Here is a 10,086-nt window from a genome sequence, read left to right as displayed (position 1 = left end):
ACGCAACCTCCTCAACTAAAGGCATTACAAATCAGGAAATTCTATCACACACTTCGTGAAGGATCCTTAACATGTCAACTAGCATGCAGTTCTATCAGTTCATAATATAACAGCTCGATACTACACATAAAAGAAGTAGAAATATTTTGGGAAACTATTGGTCAAGTTCTAGCTGATTGTATACATTGTTTCATCAGGTTTTTCTCCTTTAAAATTCTTTGTTTCTTTTCGAAAAGTTTTTATGAAAATTCTTAGATCCTTATTTTGAGTTTGGAATCCTATAAGTGTTCATCCAACTCCCTTAAGCTGTGGCTCTAATACCAATTTGTAACATCTAAATTTTCAAAACAAAATTTTCATTTTTAATTAACTAAAAACATTGTTTATAAAACCTATCTCAAGAAAATCTCAAGTATCAAATACAAATCATCGTAAAAATATTAAAGTGTCCCAAAATATCCGGAGTCAGAAACTGCAGGAGAATGTGTACAATCAAGCATTCGCCTTCCCACGATCATCAGAAGTACCTGAAACACATTTAATCAACTACTGTAAGCACTAAGCTTAGTGAGTTCCCCAAAATATCACATACAACACAAAACAAATAAATTTATGGGTTATCAACAACCATGGAGACTACCCAAAGTCTTAATGGGCAAACAACACACCCTAAGGATTATCAAGAATCCTGGAGACTACCCCAAGTCTCAACACACATAGTAACACATATCATAGTAATTGCACATAGGCCTAGCTGGTATATTTGCATGTGAATATGCCCAACAAAAATATATACCATGCAAAAAAAGTTATTTAAAAAAAGTTAAATATAAAGGTCTAAACATTTAGGAGTTTGTATTTATAAGGGAAGTGAGAAAAATATTGAATTAATGAAATTGAAGTGCTCATTTCTCTTTTAAATTTAAACAAATGTTAAATAAATAAATAATGGAAATATTTGGGATTTAATTTAGAAATTTTGAAATTAGAAAGAAAGTTTCTTTAATGAAATTAACATACATTTATCACGTTCCACGTAAGAAAATGGTTCCTCGTCAATGACAATCATTTTAGCTAAAGCTTGCCTAATGGAATTTTGATTAAATTCCCAATTTGAAACAGTGGTAGCATCACTTTGACTTGTTTTAAAAATGCTAATTTTCTTTTGTTTTTTATCTAATATTTTCGGGGTTATTTGGACATGTAACAAGATGTTTAGCCATAGATGATGTACCATTTTTTGTAACAACGTTCAACACTCTAGAGCAAAATTTACATTGGGCTTTTACAATTTTGTTAGTCTTTGGATCTCTAATATCAACATATTTATGCCAAACGTTTGCTGTTCTTTTGTCCCCAACCGATTGAGTGTTCTGTTGCTCAACATCACTTTCACGATCCAAATCTATGCGCTGTTGTTGTTCCATTATTGGCTAGCCTAAAATTTCAAAGAAACAGTAAGTAATCAGATAATGTAAAAAACAAAAATTGGGAAAGGTAACTAATCAACAGCAAAAATTGGGAAAGCTAACTAATCAACAACAAACAATTTTTATTAAAAATCAAGAGAGGGGACAACCTTGCTCCTAATATCGTGTCATCAGTGAGTAAATGAAAGCATCTCATAGCGAAAGGAAAGAAGGAATCGTTAATCAGCATAGGTAATAAGGAATCGTTAATCAGCATAGCGAAAGGAAATAGAGAATCGGACCTGTGGAGCCGGAGAAGTTGTCGCTGACTCGTTGTGGAGTCGGAGAAGTCGTCGCAGGTATGTCGGATCCAAAGAAACGAGTCGTCGGTGTTCACTATGGACAATTGGACACTGAATGGAACACGTCGTCGATTGAAGTGTGCGATTGAAGTAAGAACGAGTTAAGCTGGAGGCTGGAGCGATGTAGCGAGATTGCGAGAAGCGAAGAACGATTTACGATTGAATCAAGTAGGCTGCAAGCCTGCAGCGAGGATGCAATTGAAGACTTGAAGTGTGTGCTTGTGAATTGTGTTTTGTGAATGTTGGCAGCCAAGACATACAGACTACACGACCACTAATGACCAAGGTCATAAAGCCCTAGCCAAGACTATTTTAGTAATTTAACTTTTGCATATAATTTTTATTTTTGGAAATATATATATATATATATATATATATATATATATATATATATATATATATATAATAATCTATTAAAAAACTATTAAAAGACCGGGTATCCGCCGGTTCCGGTTCTGGTTACCCACCGGTTCCGGGTACCCGGTATAAAAACCAAAACCTCCGGTTACCCAGCGGATACCGGTTCCAAGATAATGAGAACCGGAACCGGAACCGCTTAGGGCGGTTCTTAGATTTTAGGAACCGGAACCGGTAGTTCCGTGACGGTTCCGGTTCTGAAAATGGGTACCCTGTTCCTATGCTCACCCCTAATTAGCCCACACTATACGAATCATTGATTTACATAATCAATCCCCATATATTTCATTAGTCTCTTTTGATCACAAAATTAATTCTAAATTAATTCTTGATCAATACTAATTAAATAATATGATTTCTCAATTAATATATTATACTTATAATATATTAATAAATCACAAATAACCTTATTCCTAAAAGTCCATCCTATCAAATTGCACTGATAAAGGCAACCCAAAAGGACCATGCTACAACCGGGTCAAGGACCATGCTCAAAGCAACTACTCTACCATGAAGAAGGTGCTATTGGCCATTTTGTTCTCTTTGGAAAATTTTAGGAAATATCTACTTAGAACCAAAGTCATAGTGTATTTGGATCATGTGGCTATCAAGTACTTGATGGCAGAAAGATGCGAAGCAGTGACTCATCCGATGCATCTTATTATTGAAATAATTCAATATGGAGATTCGGGACAAGAGCAGACGCGAAAACCTTGTTGTCAACCATCTAAACCGGATAATTTCAAATGAAACTCCTCCCCATTGTAGGATGAGTTCCCAAATGAGCATCTCTTTTCTCTTACTCAATCTATTCTTTGGTATGCCGATATCATTAACTTTTTTTTCACAACACGTTATCCCGACACATTGAAACGTGCTCAAAAAGGCAAATTGAAAAGTGATACAAAATACTATGTGTGGGATGAACATTATTTGTGTAAAAATTGTCCTGATCAAACCATTAGTAGATGTGTACCTCAACAAGAACATCAATCCATTTTGCAATTTTTTCGTCAACTTGCTTGTGAGGGGCATTTCGGACCTAATCGAACTTTGAGGAAAGTTCTTGAATGTGGTTTATTTTGGCCAACCATGACACACGATTGCTATTTGTTTTGTAAAAGTTATGTACAGTGCCAAAGGACAATGAATACTTCTCAAAAGAATAAAATGCCACAAAACCCCATCCTTGTTTGTGAAGTTTTTGACGTATTTGGGATTGATTATGTTTCTAAATAGGCTGAGGCCAAAGCCACAACATTGGATGATGCCAAAATGGTTATTGAGTTTTTAATGTCTAATATCTTTGTGAGATTAGGTTTGCCTAGGGCCTTGATTAGTGATAGAGGGACAAATTTTTGTAACAAGATAATGGAGGCCTTATTGAAGAAGTACAATGTGACCCATCATGTCTCTACCACCTATCACCCTCAAATGAATGGGCGAGCGAAGGTTTCAAACCAAGAAGTCATGTCCATCCTTGAGAAAATGGTTAATCCAACAAGAAAGGATTGGAGTCTAAGGCTTGATGCCTACTAAACTGATTACATGACCCCGATAGGCATGTCTCCATTTATATTGGTTTTTGGAAAGCCATGTCATCTTCCTGTGGATCTTGAGCACTGTGTATTTTAGGTGGTCAAACAATGCAATTTCAACATTGATGAAGTGGGGAGATATAGGAAACTTCAGCTTCAAGATTTAGAAGAATTAAGGAATGACTCATATGAAAACTCAAGAATTTAGAAAGAGAAATTGAAGCTTTTCCATGACAATTCCATCACCTGGAAGCATTTCAAATCGGGTCACAAAGTCTTACTTTACCATTCACGATTGAATTTATTTCCGAGCAAGTTACGGTCAAGATGGATAGGGCCTTTCATTGTTATAAAAGTCTTTGAACACAGAAAGGGCAGTGGTTAAAGCCTTTCTATGATGGTTTTGACGTAAATGTCCTAGACATCATCCATTTGGATGTCGCGGGATACTAAAGCAAAAGTTGGAAGCAGTCTCGCCAAAGACGTTAAAGAAGGACATTTTTGGAAAGCATTGTGCTTTTTTTTAAAACCAAATAAAATGATTTTAAAAAATATTTTTGAAGCTTTTAAAAGTGTTTGTTTTTTAAAAATCAAGTTTTTCCTGTGTTTGGGGTCCCATTTTTGTTGAAATTTTCAAACCGGGACTCGTCGAGATTTAGCCCGGAATTAAAATAATTTTTGGAAAATCCAATTCTTGTGTTTTATGTCTACATTTCACAAGACTGTGCGTCACTTTTTCTATGAACCCGTCTGAAGCAAGCATGACCGTTTGCAAGAAAACTATGACAGCTCTCGAGACCGTGTGTAAAACAATGAGGCCGCATAGCGTATTAGTCAAGATTGTGCCTTCGTTTTTCCTTCACCCTGCATAGAGTGAACAGGAGCACCAAAGAAGTCTCCAACCCAGATCACAAGGCCGCACACCATTCCAATGCAAAATATGTCCAAACCATATACAACTCCTTGTGCCCGCATATAGCTTCGCCCGACCACGTCTCGCCCCTCGAGCCTGCATTGACCCATCTAATGACTAGTTGTAACACCCTTTTTCATGTATTCCTTTAATACCCTTAACATAAAATTTATTGCAAAGTTGGTATCATGGTTCATTAATAAGAAATGTGTCACTTTAATGCATCTTTTGGGCGTATGTTTGGTATGCTGGGCGTACGTGGAAGAGTGGAAACCCTAATTTTAAGGATTTGAGCACCATTTAAGCTTCATGAAATCCCCAAGACTCATTGTAAACCCTAATCCATCCTTGTGATCATCTTGAGCCTTAGAGTGTGTTGTTGGTGTTCTTGAAGGAGGAAGAAGGAAGTGGATTCACCTTAGAAGCTTAAGACCATCTAGATGCAGAAGTATCTTGCCCTCAAATAGCCTTTGGAGGTATAAAGTTAAGACCTTGATGTTTATTTGCTTGGGATCTAGTTAGCTCTTAAGCTTTAGGCTTTTTGGTCCCATTTTCTTGGTGTTCATGAGTATGGATACTCCAACCCATAAGAGTTGTCCTTCCTTGCGTTTTTAGATGCTTAGAACCATAAACATATGATCTTGGTTCCTTTCCTTTCTTCATGCATGAGATACGAGGTGTTGGTTTATGTAATAAGTTAGGGTTTAGTTAATGGACCATTTCTAGCATTCGAAAGTCATAAAGTTGGAAACTTTATGACTTAGGACATTATTTGGAACTGAATCTGGGTCTTTGATGAAGTTGAAAGATCTAGTATGCTCAGGAATAATAGTAAAGTGATATTGCTAATTAACATATGATCCTAAAGGTCACACTAACAACAACTTGATACAGTTGATTATTTATTATAAATTGGTTTTAATAAATATTCAATAAACTCTTATAATTAATTGGAAATTATTTATTTGTCGCAAATCATAATTTTCATTAGCAAGTAACATAATATATCATATGGTATGATTTATTAAGCCATGTACATCTTTTTGGACTAGAAATACTTTCATCTTTATTCCAAAAGTTAACTTTTATATTTTATAAGAGAGTTTATAAAATTTATAAAACTTTGACTTTCTTTGATAAAACCTCGGACTAGTTAGAAAAGTTATGGGCTATTGATTAAACAAATGGAAAGTAAGACATGTCTAAAAGCATGAGGGAACACTTAGACTTTAGGGGACATGATATGCTTAAAGTGCTAAGGACCTAAGGATAAATAATTAACTTTATGAAGTGAGAAATTATTCATTTTCGCATGCATGATTTCGAAATCCTCTCTATCTCTCTCATTCACTCTTTCCTTTGAAGATAAAGAGTTCAAATTGCTTGCATGTTTACTCTCTTGAAGTTCATACTTTGGTTATGAACTTCAATATTAAGAGATTAAGAGTTTGTTACAAGATTAGCATCTTAAATCAAGTTGACAACTTGTTTTTGTCTCTAAAGTTCATCATTCTTAATCAACTTCCAAGCCTCCCAAGAGGATCCAAATAACTACAAAGGTTGTTATTTAATTCTTCTTCTTCTTTGGTGGTTGTTTTCTTTCCAAACTTTGCAAGATGATCAATGGTTAGTTATAAACTTGTTTTATGTTATTTAAATTATCAAGTCTTCCATTGTCAAATATTATGTTTTTGAAACTAGTTTTTGAATAAAAACCCAACAATTGGTATGAAGAGCCACCTTGCAAGTCTGGTTAGATTTTTTGATTTTTGGAAATCTTAGTTTGGGAGAATATGGATAACTTGATTTTGTATAAAAAAAAGTTTATATATATTTTCTACGACAAATTTATAATTGTTATTTTATGTGACAAAAGTTTTCATGTATGTTTTCTTATTTAAAATTGTCTTAGAAAAACAAATGTTGTTTTATATGTATGTTGATATATATAATGTGCATAAACTAGCCAATGATCATTGTGTTTGTTGTGTTGTTGTGTTGGTTGTTTTATAAAAATGGTTATAATAATTTATTTATTCATATGGTATGTAATAAATTAAACATATTAGTTTTCTCGGTTTATTTTTGTAAGTAATAGATTAGTTTTTAGAATTAATTTATCTGTACAAAAATGTAACAAGAGATGAAGTTGGAGCCATTTTTTGAAGACAAAAGAGTCTATTTTTGAAGTTAAAATGTGTGCAATATTTACACCGAGAATTTCTTAAAACTGTCGCTAAAGCTGTTTTCTAAAGGATTGTTGGACTTTTAGCGACAATTGTTGAATTTTAGTTTTGAAGAAGTTCTTCAAATCTTTTGCAAGCAAATTGTGTTTACTCGAGTGAGAGCTTCTACAACAACATTACAAGAAGTTTTTTGATCCTTTAAAATGTCCCTTTAGGAATGGACTTGACATTTATAGTGTTGGCTCACAAAAAATGTCATTAGTTGGTTATGTTTATGCACATATATTTTATGCATGTTTGTGTTGTTTATTTTATGCAATTATTATGTGTGGTTGATAAATTAGTTTTTCACAAGCTAAAATAATTTTTGGACAAATTAAACATCACATGGAGAGTTTCGAGGCATAGATGAGATCAACCATGTCTAATTAAACTTGTTATTAGAGATCCCATAAATCTAAGAATTATATATTAAGATATAATTGATAATCGATATCTACTGGGTCGAATTCAAACAGATGGGATACATGATACCTAACCATTTTTTTTTGCAACCTGGATCCAAGAGTTTGATAATTAATATTTTTTTTGGAAACTGAAAGGGTATTAATCATTAAAGAGTTTAAATATTGAAAATACTAAATGAATTTTGTTAAAATTTTGTAGTTAAATAATTCATTGTCATTACCATGATATGTCATTTTCCTTGATAACTTAATGAAACAATAGCATTCACCAGATACAACTTTAATGAATGATTTCATGTATTTAGAGACAATCTCGTGAGAGATATGAAATTGTATACTCTTAGAGGTCCTAGTCCTAAACTATTTGCTCTGAGCAATAAGCCTGAAGATGATACCTAATAAAGGCATCACTATGATGCTAAAGATGTTTATAACATCAAACTAGGAATAGTACAAGGCCCAAAAGAGTCACCTTGTGTGATCTAGGATGCCCATGTTTTTATGGAATGAACACCTTTAAGACCAAGAAATCCAATAAGGCATACATAGATGGATCTTGTTTCTTTTGTGGAGAAACTAGACAATAGAAGAGGATCTACTCCACTTTTCTTGAAAGAAAGTCTGGAAGAGACTAGTACTTCAGGTATCTACTAGATGAAACTCATACTTTTCATATAACACTTAGGTACTTGGTACTTAAATGTTAATCTAATATTTGTGAATGGCTTGCAGATATTTACTGAAGATTAAAACTACACTCTCGGAGTCTAGTTGATTAATTATGATAAGAACACAATGTACTTGTAATATAAAACAATGTTTGTTTTGGAATAATGTATGTTTTGATTTAGCGTTTCTAAATATGTCTCAGTTATTTTAATTTATGAATAATTGACTATTTACTTAAATTGTTTTTCATAACAATCACCTTCATATTCGAAAATGATACAATTCTTTTTATGAGACTAGATCTCTTTATAAGAATTATAAAGTAAATTTCAATGTTTTATAAATAACTAGTTCTATATGCAAAATACTTTTGAATTAAACTTGTTTTAGATCAAACTCATCTTTGACATTGTTATCTTTATTATATAAATAACATTCACATATTCCAACTTCAAGAAAGGGAACTTTGAAGGCAAATAATGTAGTTTATGTGACATATGTTAATCTTATTTATATATAAAATATTCCCAATGATATTTTCAGTAAGTAGTAGAGACAATAATTATTAAGGAACTACACACTAATGTTGTATGACATCTTTTCTAATGAATGTCTAACATTTTGTCGCACCTCCAAACCAGAACGACGGAAACGTTCGGGGGTGGAGGACGTTATATTCAGTACCATAACAATTGCATAATAAGGAAAGTACACACCACCAAATATATAAATATTTAAAAGTGTTTACATAATCGTAATTGTTACATGTTCAAATTTTGAATACAATAACATGTTTCAAAAGAAGTCATTAACGCCAGAACGTTAATCCCCAAAAGATGATTTCCAAACCTGCTTAGCAGTTCCCTGAGAATACAAGTTATTTCAAAGAAAAAGTTTCAACAATTATGTTGGTGAGTTCATAAGCGATTTTGAGAAAATGTATGTCATTCCAAAGTTCGTGCGTTTTCCAAGAAAATCTCTTATTTTCTTATAAAAGTATGAAATGCATATGAATGTTCGTGTTGTGAATTGTAAATAGTTGCACCAGGAAAATCCCTTATTTTCCTATTAGTTGATTGTTTTAGATACATGAAAATCCCTTATTTTCCTAAAGTAACAGGCAGTCTCTAATGTCCAAGACCGAAAATCACAAGCAACTGACATGCTTAAAAGGTTGAGGCATAGTTTTATATAATAAAGCTATAAGAAGATCGCAATTGTTAGATGAAGAATAGTTTTAATAACTACTCATTTATAAAATCAGAATACCATAATAATTGTCTATCCGGTGAGTTTTATAACCATACTAAACATAATATGCCTGTGGCTATGGTCTTCAGGCGTCGAAACATTTATGACAAACTGTCACCCAAAGGACTGTAGCTAACAGTCAGGGCGCGGGATCATGACTTCCCGTATAGATCTATACACATTTGACACGCTCTCCAAATGGAAGACTCTGGTTATAATAGACAGGACTTTAGGTAGTACCTTTTAACAAAAAGGTAGCATTGAAGATGTAATCGTCTCACGGATTCTCAACTAAGTCTGTATTAAAGTGATAGTTTTGTATGCAATGTTTATCCTCTTTCACAATGTTTGACAAAGCATAAATCATAAGTTCTTTGAATGCATAAAATGGTTTAACAAGGATGGCTACCCTGGATACTATGCATTTTGTATAAATCTAGTGCATGCAAGGTATAACAAGAGTTTTCACATTTTCACTCGAGATTAACCGGGTGTTTACTTGTATTCTCCCCCGAAATGTGTTAAAAGTACATTATAAAGTATTTGAAGGTGTATAAAAGGGGTATGAACTCACATGATGGCTAACAACAAGTTCACGAGTAATATGATGAAAAATTGTTTGTATGAAATGATTTCCTTTTCTACCGTGTTACAAAGGCATGATGATGAGTTGAGTTTTCTTGCAAAAGCATCATGTTATAGTTGAAAATGGTTACCCTTGATATGATGTAGTATGCAAACGTATAAATAAAACATATTCCTATTTATAAAAGATATTGTATCCCAAGAGGGTAAGGTTGTGTTGTGAGGTGTTTTGCATGATAACAACTTCATATGATAGTCAAAACAATAGTATGAAAACTATAGCAAAAGA

The 10,086-nt window shown here is 33.2% G+C and overlaps 1 long non-coding RNA gene across 1 annotated transcript; it reads right to left on the bottom strand.

Moving 5' to 3' along the window:
* Positions 1-339: 339 nt before the first annotated feature.
* Positions 340-2,056, bottom strand: LOC111910685 (uncharacterized). The gene is made up of 3 exons (XR_002856595.2): positions 1,580-2,056; positions 1,235-1,438; positions 340-527 (listed from the first exon to the last, which is right to left on the bottom strand). It is a non-coding gene; the product is annotated as an uncharacterized LOC111910685 (long non-coding RNA).
* Positions 2,057-10,086: the final 8,030 nt, after the last annotated feature.

The sequence above is a fragment of the Lactuca sativa genome, chromosome 4 (genome assembly GCF_002870075.4).
Source record: "Lactuca sativa cultivar Salinas chromosome 4, Lsat_Salinas_v11, whole genome shotgun sequence".
NCBI classification, from domain to species: domain Eukaryota; kingdom Viridiplantae; phylum Streptophyta; class Magnoliopsida; order Asterales; family Asteraceae; genus Lactuca; species Lactuca sativa.
The sequence above is the reverse complement of the archived record's forward strand: the minus strand, read 5'-3'. Positions and strand labels throughout refer to the sequence as shown.